Source organism: Siniperca chuatsi, linkage group LG23, assembly GCF_020085105.1.
Source record: "Siniperca chuatsi isolate FFG_IHB_CAS linkage group LG23, ASM2008510v1, whole genome shotgun sequence".
Lineage (NCBI taxonomy): Eukaryota > Metazoa > Chordata > Actinopteri > Centrarchiformes > Sinipercidae > Siniperca > Siniperca chuatsi.
Window position 1 is genome coordinate 13,872,197 of NC_058064.1, and position 16,509 is coordinate 13,888,705.

At 39.7% G+C, this 16,509-nt stretch overlaps 1 protein-coding gene across 2 annotated transcripts in view; it reads left to right on the forward strand.

Annotated features, from left to right (window-relative positions):
• cald1a (caldesmon 1a) overlaps window positions 1–16,509 on the forward strand; it is a 341,833-nt gene that overhangs the window by 137,304 nt on the left and 188,020 nt on the right. The gene's annotated exons all lie outside the window — the stretch shown is intronic.

Sequence of the window (16,509 nt, forward strand, 5' to 3'; positions counted from 1 at the left end):
TTTGTTTGTTAGCTTGAGCGCAGCTTTCTCCGATGCTACAAATTAGAACTTGGAAAAATATTTGCGATACTAATTACAGTTGCTCCACTTTTAACTCTAACTCCGAAGCAGGTGTAATCATTCAAGTTGCACATCATATCCTTCCTCATTTACAGCATTAAAACCTGTCCAAGCGGTGCTGTCACCTGCTGATCTGTGCAATATCTGCCACGACTGCGCCGCATGTTTCATTACACTGATTTTGTGTCATACACGACAAGTAATAATGCACAGGAAAACAAACACCTCCATCCTCATCTTGTCACTCAGTAATAGTCTTCTCAACACTGGAAATTTGTCTCTTCATCATCAAGTATGATTCTGGGTCTTTCCCTCCACAACTGATAAAGGAGGAAAAGGTGCCAATCTTTAATTTAAGGTTTTGCACATAATGCATGCATACAAGCTGTTCTGCGGCGACTGCGCCAAAAAGTAGGTTTTGAATTATTCTGCTTTTTTCCTCCAGACTCTGAGTTCACCGTTCAATGAAACAATTGTGCACACAGAACACACACATTCTCTCCCTCACAGCTTTGACTGACTGAAACTTCCTTTCCACAGCCAGGTGGCACATCTGTTTTTAACTCAACTCCACTCCTGCAGAATACTGAAAACATATGCAGAGACAGCAGCTATTTCATGAATGTGTTGCTTAATGCACCACAGCAGTCAGTACATCACCTGCGAGGTTCCATACAGTACATATTTTGCAGGCACTCATCATTGCCGGAGATGTGCGCAGTGTTTTCTTTATCTGATTGTCAAATCATCAGAATTCCATTTCTAATATTTTCTTGTTGTTGAAGACAGGCTCGGGGCTAACACGGGCGCTGACATCAGTTAGGGTGTTGTCATTGTGCTGGGAAGCTAACCAAGCATTTTTTTCCCTCTGCAAGTAAGTTGCTAATGGAAGTTAAATTCTGCAGTCAGCAGAAGAGTAAACAAATTTTAGAAAATGGTCTGTTTACTGTACAGCTTTAACACCCAGCACAAAACTCAAGTCCATTTTGATTCAAAAGAAACTGCATTTAACAAAGTTTAACTTTCCTATACACAGTCTTCAAGTCAACAATAAAGTGACACATTGTCAAATCAATAGATGCAAACAAAACAAGTAGATTAATAAAAGTTATCCTACACTATTACTCAATCCTGTCTTTGGTCCACGTTAGGCTCAACTACAGTATGTCTACTTGTGCTTTGACTGTTACATAGGGGCATGTATCTTATTGTTGAGTGCAATTGTGAGAATACATGAACAAGATATGGGTTATAGCAGCATCTAATTCTGTTAATTAAAACTGCTGTAAAAAATATTTTTATATTAGCAATGGCTGAAATTACTATGTGTAATATGAAAGGGTCGCTCATGGGGATGAACGCACAGAGAATTATTACCCAACTCTGCATTTACCCTCAACTGCACAGGACTTTTTAGTGTCTCAGTGGCTCATTGTTTTGGTTCACTCACCACTGTCATCAACCTCATCTTTTAGCTGCTGCTGGGAGGTGTTTCAGTGATAAAGCTCTGATAAACCCACTGTACACTACCTCCTCAGCACCTAACAACAGACAGACCAGCTTAACGATCAGCTGATGAACATAGTGGAGCATTTAGCAGCTAAAGAGCCAGAAATTTCCATCAGGAGTTGCTAGACACAAAACAGCTAAAAGGAATGTGACTATTGGACTTAATTTGCCAGGTGGCCAGAAACAGGACTACATATGAATGCTAATGTTGCACTGTATCTGCTAGATGTGTAAATAGGCAACAATTTGCTAAAACATTTGCCACAACAATGTGATAATGTCTCAATGAAAAAAAAATTAATGAAGGTTTAACATTATATTTGTAATATCAGTTCTATAAGAAGACACATACTCATCATACATTCAATTACATTTTTACATCAACTTAAAATTCTGCTTTTATGTCTCCTATAGTAATTCTGAAGTATACTCAAGCAATACGTCTTCTCTGCATCACATGACTGTATCGGTCTCATTACCAGTCCGAGCTACCGTTGAATGAAAATTGTTTATCACAAATGTAAATCAACATTACCTCTTCCACTCAATGTAATATTTTCTAGTATTATTTTAAGGCAAATTAAAGAAAAGGGGAGGGGGGTTAAAGGCTATTGTTTGTGGTTCATGTTAGATTTAAAGAAGAATAAAGAATTGAGGTAAAATAACTATTAAGATCAAAGAAGGCCTGGGCTTGTTAGTAGCTACCATCGGTATGCTTTAATGAGAAGCAGGCTGCTGAGCTGAGGAGGCGACTGTAAGTGAAAAGAGCCAGAAGGAGGAGAAGGAGGAGGAGGAGGAGGAGGATGGAATGGCATTTTTCTAGTTTTCTTAGTTTTTATCTTTGGCTATGTACATTATCTCGTAAAGTGTTTTCCTGTCTTGCCTGCCTGCTAGCCAGCTCACCCTTGCTTCCTCTGCTTGCACCAGTGGTAGAAGTAGTATTCAGATCCTTTACTTAAGTAAAAGTAGTAATTCCACATGTCAGAATACTCCACTACAAGTCCTGCAATCAAAACCTTACTTAAGTAAAAGTATGTAAGTATTATCAGCAAAATGTACTTAAAGTATGAAAAGTAAAAGTACTCATTGTGCAGTAAAATGGAACCCGTCAGTGTTTCTGGATTAATATTATTGCTGCATTAATGTGTTGTTGCACTTTACTGCTGTAGACGTTTAAACAGCCCTGTTTTAAGCTTTGTGACAATGCATTTGCCAGCTAATCTAAGGGGGGTTTAAATAGTTTATTTATCTTAAGAAGTAGGAGAATTTTCTCAACCCATAAAGGAACACTTCATCCTTCAGTTTGTCACAAATATTCAAAGTCACCACATTTGGAGATACATGATTTTCACTGGACAGGAAGGGTATGAAAAGTTGTAATCTGAAAAGCAACTAGTAACTAAAGCTGTCAGAAAAATGTAGAAAGTAAGTAAAGTACAAGTACCTCTTTTTTTTTTTTTAACGTAAGTACAGTATTTGAGTAAATGTACATTGTTACATTCCACCACTGCACGCTGCCCTGTCATCCTCCATTCCTCAGCTTCCCTCTAGCGTCACCAGCCAGCCCCTCACTTCAACCCCAAACTGTAGATCTCCATCTACAGTGACTTCTACAATAAACCTGTGAACTTTCCAGCCTTCACCTAACCTCTGTCTGTGTCCTGCACTTGGGTCCACTCCTGAACTAAATGTAACACCAAAAGCCACAATATTGAATGCCAAACGAATGTAAAGGCAGGGCTTCCAGTGCTCAGGATTCACTGTGGTTACACACCCCTGTGAAGGTTATTACATTATTGATTACCACAGTATTTAACCACTACCAGTCTCCTAGAGCCCAAACTCCATTGATTTTCCAGGCCGCTTTTAGACAAAGGTGATGAATTCTATTGAACTCGTTCACATGGTGGAACTTCACAGTTTCTAGCTTTTAAGGTAAATGATAGTTTTAATCTTTTGCTTCTCTTTCCCCCACCCTTTCTCTCTCTTTCCTCTTTTGATCATTTTTGTTGTCGTTTGACCGCTGCCATCACACCGAGCCTTGAGGACAATTTGTTTCTGCTTCGAAAGTGTCCTTTTATGAGGAGATTGTACTGCAACATCCTGCTCCTCTGAAAGTCTCTGCTGGCAATTCCTGTACTGTTTACTCCCTTTATCTCAGTTAACTTTTTCTTCTATCTTACAGTAAAGTTAATTTCAAGCTACTCTGGTTTCTGAAATCTTTTTACACCATGGAGAAAAGAAAACAACAATGTTTTCTTGGGACTTGAGGGTGGGTATTCCTTTCCATAGGGCCTCAGATGGCACACTAAGCGGAGCCTCAAACAGTGGACGCCAACACAAGATAGGAAATAATAATAGCAAACCAACAAACCACAATGCTTTAAGCTTGGCTGGTGAATCAAACTAATTAGCAGCGGAGTGCCTGAGACCTTTAGTTAGTCATCTGATAAGCCCATTAAAGCCCCCCCTCACCTCTTCTCCCACTATTCTCTTGCTTTCTTGCTCTCACAGTAAATTTATTTCTCTCATCTTAACACATTTAGCCTAATATCTGGCCTCCCTGTTTTTACAGATCATCTGTTTGTGTCATTGGGATGTTGAATCACTTTTGTACAGTATGTCTCAGCGTTTAATGGCAATGTCTTCTTTAGCACCATCACTGACCGTGAAAACTAACAGCATAATCACAGATCAGTGAAATAGCAGTGTAATGGGCTTTATTGACTCTTAATTTGCACTGAAATGTTTCTTGGTTGTCTTATGGGGCTCTTTCATTTTCCTTAAATTCTCATTATGGCTTGTATATCTCGTTGCATTGAGTTGTCTTTGGAGTGTAAGATGGATGGATAGATAGACAGGATGGGAAGATGGGTAGGAGGAATATTTGGATGATGGATACTTGGATGGTTGGATACTTGGATGGATGGATTGATGGATAGATGAATGCATACTTGAATGGATTCATGGATGGATGAATACTTGGATGGATAGATGATTGAAGGAAGGATGGATGGATGGATGAATACTTGAATGGATGGATGGATGAATACTTAGATGGATGAATGGATGGAAGGATGGATAGATGATGGAAGAATGGATGGATGCTTTAATGGATGGATAGATGATTGAAATATGGAGGATGGATGGATGGATGGATGGATTGATACTTGGAGGGTTGGCTGGATGGATGGATACTTGATGATAGATGTATATTTAGATAGATGGATAGGTGAGGGACAAAGAGAGAAAGCTGCCATCTAGTATAGCATGTGCTTTGGAAATGGAAGTGGTGTTTTTTTAGCACAACATTCAACATTGTCTGTGGCTTGGACAACTTGCCAATAAAGGCTGTGCTGTAATGTATTGTACAACATATATACAGTATAGGTAAACTGTGTCTCCCTCTGTTTACAGTTGGTGGGAACATTTTCCTTTTACAGTTGGTGGGAAAGCGTTTTCCTGAGCAGTGATTGTTTTCTGTTGGTGCACACCCTAATTGGGGCATTATGGCTATTTCTGTTGAAGGAATGTTTGTATTTCAAGAAAAGGCCAAGTCAGAAATTTCAGTCCCACATGAAGACATATACAAAGGCACACACCAAGCCTGTGCCTGAGCCCGTCCTAGAGCAACCCCAGCTAAAATCAATACGACAAAGGTCATTGCTATTCCAATCATAGCCAAGCCTAGGCTCTCTGTTTCCTGTACTGTGTCTAAAGAAAACGCACACGTTAAACATCTTTGTGTATCAAAGAAGCAAGGGCACAGTTCTGTCGAGGTTAATATCATGCATATATTTATTTATCTTATTTTGATGCATTAAACGATAGTGTGAAAGCAGTATAATGGTTTAGTGTTTATTAGGTGGCTTTCTGCCAGTCTGAAAGATCCCTGCTGAGAGTGAGCGTCACTATGTTGAGACCCAGAATTCAAAGGAGCTTTATCTAGATCAAGGCTCCGTCTGATTCACACAATCACAGTCTAGCTGTAGCCATTGTACTGCTGTCAGTCAAGTCCAAACTTAAACCAACTTTTCTCTGCAGTCAGTTTTAGTTCTCATGTGTTTGGCTGTCGGTGATGGTGGAGGTGAGAACATCTGTTCTATTAATCTGTGGGGCCAGAATTAAAAAATTTTTTTCTCTCCTTTTCCCTCTGAACTTGCGATTCCTGAGGACGTAGCATGGATGTCAGGCTTCGGCTTGAAATCTAACACGCTGCAGTGAGCCAGTGAAATCGCTAGGTGTCCACCATCTGTGCGCGTGACCTGCCAAATGCCATGTCATAATCATCATCACCATCAATCAAAGCCGCATCAATCTCTATGTGAATATCTGTGTGTGTGTGTGTGTGTGTGTGTGTGTGTGTGTGTGTTTGTGCCTGATAATAGGGCATAGCTTCTTGTGCTAGGTTTACGTGCATGATTGCACTTGAGGTCTTTTGTCAAATTATTCTTTATTAATCCCCATGAGGAAATTCGTCCTCTACTTTTTAATCCAACCTAACAATTTAGGAGCAGTGCCTGGGGACCAGCTCTTTTTATTAGGGCCAGTGCCTTGGTCAAGGGCAATGGCAGGAGTGTTACCTTAGACCAAACCTGATGGGGATTTAGGTTTGTGTCCTGTGTACCAGGTGTGGCAAGGGTTTGACTACTAAAACACTTGTTAAGTTGCTCTTTAAAAATGTTATCCAGGCGGCTTTACCTAAAATGATTATGCTAATGTAAATTTGTTGTATATGAATGTAATTTTTAGTAGACAGGGTTGGTGTACATATGTGCTTGCAAGTGGACACATTAATGCTTGTACTTTAATGCTCATTTTAATTTATGCTTCTATTTTGCTATATCTGAAAGGCAGATATTGTACTTTTGACTCACTATAGTATACTACAGCTATAGTTACTTTGCAGAATAATGTTTTACACACAAACCAATAATGAGCTCAAAATACAATGCGTGTTGATAGATGAAATTACCCAACAGTATAAAAAGTTAGTTAGCTCCACCTGGACCAACTACAACATTAAAATGCTGCTTATAGATACTGTAAATGCATCAGTAAAAATAATCCAGTAATATAATATACTGTATAGTATAATACAACACACCTGTGCCAATTTTCTGCATAATGACTACTTTTGCTTCTAACATTTTGCTGTTAACACTTCTGTACTATTACTTAAGTGACATTTTGAATGCAGTGCTTTTACGTGTGATGGAGTATTTTTATGCGGTTGTATTGCTTTAATTTAAGCAAAGGATCTGAATACGTCTTACAACACTGATCTGCAGTGTTTGTATGTGTCTGTGAAGAGGTGATGGTTGCTTGTGTGAGGAAGCCTATGTTTTTGTGTGTGTGTGTGTGTGTGTGACACCTGACCACCATTCATCTGTCCATCTGTTGTGGAGGCTCTAACAGGCTCAGGCTGCCTCTTCTGTCAGATGGCAGATCTGATGCAGAGCTCATATCCTGCAGTCTTGCAGCTGCTGCACATTCTATTCTCTTGCCTCTGAGTGGAGTCAGTGAAAAATACACTTGGGTTCTTCTTCACTACCCACTTTGTGAGTGCACAATTGTGTTACATATGGAAGGAATCAAATAGTACATAATGCTGAAGGGCATGTTTGTTATACAATGACTTTTCTATGTCTGGAATAAAATTACCATGTTACTTTCCAAGAAATCCTTGAAGTTCAATAAGTAGAATAAAAATCTTTAAAAAATGTTTTTTTGTTTATTCACCTTCTAGGCCAGAGGCACACCAACCCGACTCTTTGGAATGGGTGACAGTTGTCTTAGTCTCTTTGTGCTGTAACTATATTTTTGTGCTGCCCTCTTGACCAGGCCTCTCTTTTAAAAAAAGAGAGAGATTTTCATTTCAATGGGACTTTAACTTGGTTAAATAAAGGTAAATGAATAATGAAATTTTGTCATTTCATCTGGAGGACTTGGTTTTATTTTTGCTAGAATTTGAAAGAGAGAGAGATCTTTAAAAACAAATATTTGATGCCAAGAAAGGTGCAGGAAACAGTATTTTTACTGCTGTTTACTGTTACTCACACTAAAAAAGACAAACCCTTAAATTTCTCTAAGCATGTTTTATGCAAATCAGACCCGCTTTGAAGCTATATTAACTTTTTTTTCTCACTCTAATTTCCATTTTTAATTGACATTGTTATATGTTATTACTAAATTTCAAGTGAGTTACAGTTGAGCACAGTCTGCCAGCCAGCCTTGGCAGTATTCAAAATTCATCTTGAAACAACTCGATCACCTCAATCTATGGAGTCCCCGGTGATGAGGGACCTGGCCTTCTGGCTGTGTTATTCTATTATAGAGCAGCTCATGAAAAAAACAACTTCCTCTCTGCTCATCCCCAAAATAAGATTTCGATTGATTAAATGCCACTGTTGGAAGGGAGCATCATCAGATTTGACCAGAGTTTCTCAGCGTGTTGCCACGGCTCCAAATGGGTGGAGTTCCGAGAAAGTCTGGGAGTGGGAAGATAAATGTATAGAGAGGGAGAGAAGGAAGGGGAAGAGGATGAATGTATAGCGGAGTGGGCAAAGATGGAAAGGAGGAGACACAGGAGAATGGAGGGGAGAGAAAGCGAGACACAGCAGTGTGATGGATGGTGGGAGGGGTGTGGTGGCGATGGAGAGGCGTAGGAAGAAAAAGCGAGACTGAGAGATTTCTGCCCGATCTGCAGCATAATCATCCAATGTGTCTCCGTCTGGCTTGGCAAAGACATCATTAAGGAAACCCGAGGTCGTCTGGGTTCACTGAGCCGCCAAGGCTCCCTTCCCTCCTGCCACTCAATTTGTATAATTTACCTCCGTTCCGAGTCTCTTTTGAAAAGAGCCTGTTTGACCCTTAATGTGCAGGAGTCAAAAAGTTGCGTCTAAATGAAATGGATGGCTGAGAGACTCCCTGCGAGTGTGTGGCCAGTCAATAGCCTGGCAGGGAGATGCTGATGATGATTCTAGGAGATGGCTGCACTTCGGAGGAGTTGTTTAGGTATGCAGGGAAGAGCAAGAAAGGGGAGACAGAGAGAGGCAGAAAGAGACGAGAGGTGGTGATGGGAAGAAAATGAAAAGTTGAAGTGTGCCCTTCCCTGAGGTGATTTGTACAAGTGACCACAGATTGAAGGGATGCTCAGTGGCATGCATACCCCTCCGAGTCCTCTGCACACAAGCGTACGTTCTGTTTTTGTTTCATACTCAGTCACGATGAGGCTACACTCTAAGGGATGGAGGAACAGAGGGGGTGAGAGTGTATGGTGCAGTGGAGGAATGATTACCCGGCGTGGAGCTGAGGGATGAGAGCCGAACGGGTATTTTATTTTGTCAATTGGAGTGTGCAAATGGAAATGTCAGAGCAGCCGGAAAACTAATGAATCTGATAGGAGAGATGCTACCTCTCTTGCCGAATGCCTGATCAATGGCCATTGTCTTTTCTGGGCGCTGATGTTTTTCGTTGTTATTTTTTGAATGTTTTCTCCGCCTGGCCTGGCTGTTTGCGGTTAAGAGTTTGATGGTGAACTTTGAGTCAAGGAAATAAAGGAATCGATCTAAGACGGGAATCAATGCTTTCATCTGTTACTTACAAGTCTGGGCCTGTGAAAAAGTGATTTTGGATTCGAGTTCTCTAACTCACTTAGCAAAGTAAACATAAACAAAAGAGGGGGTGCCAGCCCCCTGAACAATTTGGTCTGTCTGGATCACAGTTAAAAAAAAAAAAAAACCATCAATTTAGTCTAATTTATTTCCACATTTCCTGTTAGTAACAGATACACGCTGATACTGAAATTCCCTAATGGCAATAACAGAAAAGATGTTGTTTCACTTCAATTAAGCAAGTAACTTTCATAACCTTGGAGCATTTTTGTGCTTCTGTAACACAAAGTGACAGATGTGCTTAGTTTAAATTTAGACTGACAATGATCCAGTGTGTCGGGGCTTTGTGCTTGTTTAGTCACAATTTCTGGCTACATGATGATTGTTGCAAAGACTGCGAGTGCTGCGCAGGATGAAAAGAAAACCCTGCATTTGCACTATTCTATTTTGACAAGCAGGCTAATTTCTGCCCAGGGTCATCAATATTTCTGACACTTCCATGGTGGCATAAATATAGAATGAATGTCCCTTTGTTGTGCTCGGGGAGCTACATGTCTCCGAGCATCAACAAAAATCACTTGGATCTGTTTGTTAGCTTGTTCAGTCAGTTGACGAAACTGTCGCCGGTCCCTCAGGAGTCTGTCTGCTTTCAATATCATGCATCATAAACAATATCCAATTTGGACTAGTGAACTATGAAAATACACTGAGCCAGCTTGGGAGGAAGATGACAGGAAATCAACCAGCAGTATGAGTGATGAGTAAAAGCACTGGTTTGCTGTAAAACAATTCAAATTTATGTTGGGATATGATTTGTGAGAGAAAAGCAACATGATGGTTTAAAGAAAATAAAGGTCTATCAGTAGAATTAGTGAGTCGTTGAATCTTACTTTTATAAACAAGCTATCCATTCATTTGGCTGCCTACCTGAATCACACACTAATGTGGCTTTGTTTGAGTTATATCGGAGCATCTCTATCTGTCTCCTGACCGCTGTGGGCTTAAGACCTCTGTTCAAAGAGCTGTCTCATTCCTTTGATTGAATCCCCCTCATTACCTCAGTTCCCTTTTGATTCTGATCAGGCTCAACAAACCCTCACATTTTCTGACCTTGTTAATCCTCCGCCAGAGACGCGAACGGTGGCACTTGCTCAATCTTTACACCTTCCGTTTGAGGCCAGTGGGGGAGGACTCAGCAAACCAGCATCACCCGGCTCCAAAGCGAAAGCCCATCGAGACAAAAATAGTCATTTCTTAGAATCCAGATCCAGCGAAGAGCCTTTCCCACTAATGGCCCGCAGGACTAGGAGAGAGGAGCCAGGCCCTCGTTATCACCCATGTTCTTTAGGACGCACTTCAAAAGACAGAGGAAAGCTGTCTCTTTTCACAGAATTGAGACAGGGCTTACAAATGGCACAGCTAGTCGCACAGAGAGTACATAAATAGAGGGCTTTTAGTCATATTCATTTATTTTTTAGCCTTTTTCGTGACACATTTTTCTTTACTGATCTCAACATATTCAGCAGTATGTCTTTCACAAAACTTTCTAGTAGCCTTTCATTCCCCAGTGAGAGATAAATGTTTTAACATGGCCTCAAGAGAGAATAATTTGTTATTGGGACAATAATGAATGTGATGGTATTCCAAAGTCTGGTGCTAATTCCACTATTAACATAATATAGTTTAATAGGTCGCTCAGTTTCTTTTATTTCATAGATGAACAGCTTTCAGTCAGTGGAAACATCATTCTGGATGCGTACATTATAGAGGAGAGCAGATTGCCAGACTGTTAACTACCCCGCTCCCTTCATTTCAATTGCAAATAATCTAGATAGATAATTTATGTAAAACACAATTATCATCAATATGAAACGGTCATTCAGTTTTGCCATGATCTAATCTAAACTGGTGGATTTGTCTTATCTGGAGATGAGAGGAAGAAGGGAGACGGTGGAGAGAAGAGAATAGCGCAAATATCAACAGAGAAAAGAGAGAGAGAGAGAAAAGGAAATGTATCAAAAAGATAATGAAGATCAAGCACAGGGCTTTGGATATTGTTATTCTAGTTTCCAGGGAAGCGTGTAATGAACTGAAGGAATATGGTTGTTTTGTATAACCTTACTGCGAGCCATGTGCTCCTCCACAGTGTATGGAACCACACAGAGCCGCCATCCACAAATACTGGGGTGGGGGTGGGGAGGATGATTGATGGTAGACCGCCGCCATTTGTGTGTTCATTTTGGGAGCAAGTTAAAAATATTGGTGTAAACAACCCTGACAGACAGCTCGGAGACGCACGCAAAGACATCTTTTCCTTACTTTAGCTTGATTAGCACAAAGGCCTGCGCAAGGGACAAAACTGATGAGTATCATGTGTATAAATACGCTTGCAGTGCAGTCAGTGTGCACAGGTATGGAGAGAAGTACAGCACTTTATGTTGCACTGGTGTGTTCCTCCGCTGAATGGCCCTCATGAGCCTCGACCCCCATCTAATAAAATCTATCCCTCTCTCCACCCAACGCTGCCATCATTACATAACAGAATAAGGCCGCCTGTTATGATGAAAGAGACACACAGAGCCATTTAATTTAGGCCATAGGCCCTCTTGCTGCCGCATTCCTGTAGTACACAAATTCTCTGTAGCTGACTGACAACATTTAGCATATTCTGAGATTAAGAGATAAAGAATACCAATAACCAAAGTATAGTTATACATTAAGGAGATGTGAAAAGGGGCAAGAAAAAAAATTTGTTCCTCTAGTTAAATGAATTACCAGATTGCATGAATTTGATTGAGTGTAAGATCAAGATAAACATGACAAAAAATACAACAAAATAAAACAAGGACCAATCCTACAAATAACCAATCCAAATTTATTTTGGAATAGAATGAGCAAAAAGAGCAAAAAGATAAAGTCAACTAAATGTCTGAGTCTTATCAGACAAATGAAACCAGAAAACATGACATTTAATTATGACAATAACATGGGAATTTGTCATTTATTATTGCATTATAAGTATAAACTGTTCATACAATTTAATCTCTCTGCCTTAAATATGCTTTATGGGTGATTTTGTCAGGTTTTATAGATGGAATATGTTTAAGGTGGTTCCTCCTCGGTTTTATATGAACTATTGTACAGCCGCACTGAAAACATGCTGTTTGCACCCATAGTGCCATGCCAGCCAAACAAATATGATGAGCAAGTTATGAGTGTTGATCATGCTTTTTACTCTTGTTACCTTTGTTTCAAAAGAGGACGCTGTTATTTTAGATAATTTCATCCGGGATTAACAAATCAAGCGTTTAACTGAAGTTAGATGGATGAGAATTATGAGGATTGTTTTAGCTGACTAACATCATGTTAGCTTGGATTAGTCAAGCTACGTTTGTAGAATGGGTCCCAAGCCATTCTAGCTGACAGGAACATAAGTTTTCATCAGAGATAAACATTAAAAGGGTGCACAAGCACTGGTACAGTAGGATTTCTTATGTTTGTTTTTTTGTTTTCATTTTAACTTAATTTATCTCTCTATCTTTGTATTCATTGTCGGCAACTTACTTACTAGTCAACAGAAACACAACTAAACACATCTAAAAACAAAACTGTACTTTTATGTTTTTTACTGCGTCTGAGCATCATTGATTTTTTTTTTCTGTCATTCTGTGTACTGTGCCTCTAGTATTTTGTTGTTGCCACTTATTGTTATTGCAACATAATTTCTTAATTTTGTTTTCTGCTCTCTGAAAAGCTGCAATTTATGGCACTGTAATTGCTGCAAAGAGTAAAGTTCTGGTAAGAAAAAAAGAAGCAAGTCGAGGGAAAATGTTATTTTCATACATAGAAATATATTTTTATGTATGAATGTTTCTGTATTTTTTACTGAACACTCTTGCACACAAAAGTTAAACTAATTGAGGTTAAAGTTGTAGAATTCCCCATCATTTTCCATCTCCTCCTGTCAAACGCTCCCCTGGTTATATGAAAAACTGTGACAGTTGGTGCAGATGCTCTATGAATTTGGCCAGTGCATAATTACCAGTGAATAAATTTGCATCTATGCATGCTTTTGCAAATACTAGTTATATATTCGTTATCTCAATCAAAAAAGGACTGGAGACTGGTCTACTTTACCTCAAAGCTCAGTAACCAGCATGAACAACTATTACCTAACTCTTTTTCAAATCTTCCATCTGCCTAATGGAGAGCAAAATCGGCAGCAGGTCTTTTTACAGATGGTTCCGAGTGAAGCATAACGTAAACAAGCCTGCAGTAAAAAGGTGGTACTTACACAGGGACTGTAAATGTAGGTGGCTCTTCCACCATTTCACAACAAGACTTAAATGTTCAGTGATGATTAATGTGGGCTGCCATTAATATCGATGGCCTCTGTAGCACTAATGATTCTGATGGGAGCGATGGTGCATCAGTGCCATGAGGTTGACAATGCTTTATAAAACCTACTTAGAAAAGGGCGTTCCTCCATGTCCTTCCATGTTTGCTCCAATCCCAATCCATCATTCATGTGAGTACATGCATGTGAATAACTTGTTCCCTGCATCGATCTGACCCAGGCACCAGCTGCATGTCCACTTTATAGAGGAAACGGCAGTGAGACAAAGGGAGGCAGCAATCAATCAGTAGGCCAGGAAACCAATCATCTCTTTCAGAATGGGTCTTCCAATTAGCGGAAAAGCCCTCTGTGGTGTAGTATTCAATCCAGGTTGCTTTTTCTACGCAAGATTTATGGACCCCTTTTTATCAACATATTGGGTGTTACAATAAGAAACCTCTAATTTGCATGGTTGTCTGAATCAATGGGCTTCCTGTTTTATTTGTGGAATTTCAGTGATCTCATGCAAGTTGTGAATCAGAGGAAATGTATGTAAATCTGAAAGCAACTCTCATCTCTAACACTCTATCGGGTGCACATCGGGTTAGTTCAAAATGGAAGTGACTAATAGCAGCTGTGTTTTGTTAGGACACTTTCCCTGTATGTTAATGGATCTGCATGCATGTGGATGTGTGTGCATGTGATTCTGACCTCAGAGACGGGGGAAAGCACGTCATTTTTTAGCTGCACGTTGGGAGTGATGGAAATGGGGACAGGAAGAGCCAGACAAGGCAGAAATGCACACACACACAAATGGCTTTTGACTGGTTGCTCTGTGACGAGCCGTACCAAATCTGCTGTGACATTCTGTCTCCACTTTTCAGGAAATACACAGCAATGCATGTTCAGAATAGCGATGCGTTCTGCAAATTCTCACTCACTGGTGATACACAGTGTGTATGAAAAATTCACCTGTCGTTGGGAGTAACATCATCTCCAGCGTAAACGCATCAAAAGGTGATGAGACACAAAACCTACACTGCTGCAGAAAAATTGTTTACTTAATAAAGGTTCACCATCTTGATAATGTGTAATATTTTTTCTGAAGTGCTTCATATGACTCCAAGAGTCAAATCCATTTTTATTCTGTCACGAAAGCAATCAGTGCTTTGTTATTGCAATCCATAGGTCATGCGGTTGACTCTCCAATGGTTGGCTATACAAAGGCCTCTTTAAAGCAAGCAATGGCATTAAATATAGTGCTAGCAGCAGGGTTGTAAATGCATGTTGACATTTCACTTTTCATTGGAATGTGGCTGCCTGTAGCTACACCGGCTGATGTATGTGGAAGTTTGTAACTTTAATAAGCTGATAATTCAAACATATAAAAGTGCCTGTAGCAGCTTGAAAATGGTTTGCTTTCTGCAGCCCTTGCAGTGCTATAGGATTTTTTTAATCTTATCTCAGATAGACGAGAAGTTAAATATTCAATTGCAGCTTTAAAAAAGAAAAACATTTATTATGAAATCAGACTGTTGAATAATATAAATATGAGATATTTGGAGAACTAGTAAATACAAAGTGTTTAAATAACACCTTCCTACGTGCTCTAGGAAATTAGTCATTGTAGAGCGTTCCCATATGCACACTGTTATGCAGGTCTAAATCAACTGAGTAATACTACGAACAGGCTCACAAATGTACAATTCCTGTAATACTTTTTTTCTAATAATGTAAAAGAAAAATGAACTGCCAAGATGCTGACTTAATGATTGCCTTGTGTTAAAAATTAAATAAATAAATACACTCTTGAACTTGCACCTCCCACTGGTGAATGGCACCATCAAATCTCAGGCCGCCTGACAATGATCCTCACAAAATTAAAATGAATATGTAACCACTAGGAACACCCATCCATAAGCCTTCACATAGCACACTTTAATATCTGCCTCAGAGCAGATGGCTTTTTTTTTAATAGAACAAGGTGGTTTTAATATTTGAAATATTTGAAGATTCAGCAAGAAACATAATTTTTCCTTCCTCACTGCGGATTAAATGGCGACAGCTCACTGGTTCTTTTCATGTGGGATTTAAGTGAATCCAGTGATTTTTTTTTTTTCTAATATAGGTTGCTTTGAATGTACAACAGACAAAAAAAAATGCTGTCACCCAAACTCAAATGCCTGCCAGTGCCAGTGGAGGGAGAGTGTCAACAGCGAGGGGTGAGAGAGGAAGCGAGAGAAAAGAAAGAGATCGTGGAAATGCATGAGATTGGGACCGACAGCAGGAGAGATGAGTTGCTGGATAATATTCAGCTTATTCACTCAAGTATGTAATCAAATCATGAGTTGTGAAAAAACTAAAAAGAATAAGAAGAACAATATGGCTAATATCCATGAGCTGCTTTAATCTCAAAGAACATGTTTGGTCGGTGAACTCAGTGAGTGGCTTATTTGCCTGTCATGTTATGTTTCTCCAAGCACACAGACTGAGAAAGACCGGAGCTGCAACACCTCTGGGAATGACAGGCTGGTTGATTTAGTGCTTGAGTGTGTGTGCTTGTATATATATGGCTTGTCTATGTTCACGTTTTTGACTTCTTCTATAAATGAGTCTCTTTGTGTCAATGAGTGACCTTGAATTTATGTTTGCATGTACCTACGTATGATTTCCTGTATAAGCATATGGGTATGTGGGTTTTCAGCTCTGCCAGCCTTGTTTGTGCATCTGTATTTGTGCCTATATTTGCAAAGAGACAGACTAAATCTGACCTGAGCATTACCTGAGGAGCATGTGGCGTCATATTTTAACTCCCTTTGTCTTTGACAGATAGCTTGGCTCTAAAAGCCTCTGTCCATGGTGCTGAAGGCTGGTCTGATGTATGAGCGTTAGGCCCTGTTTGATAAATCCACCATGTCACTCTGCCTCTGACTGAATCATTCATCATGCTTGGCTTTCTCATGTGAAATGTTCTATATGCTGGATAAT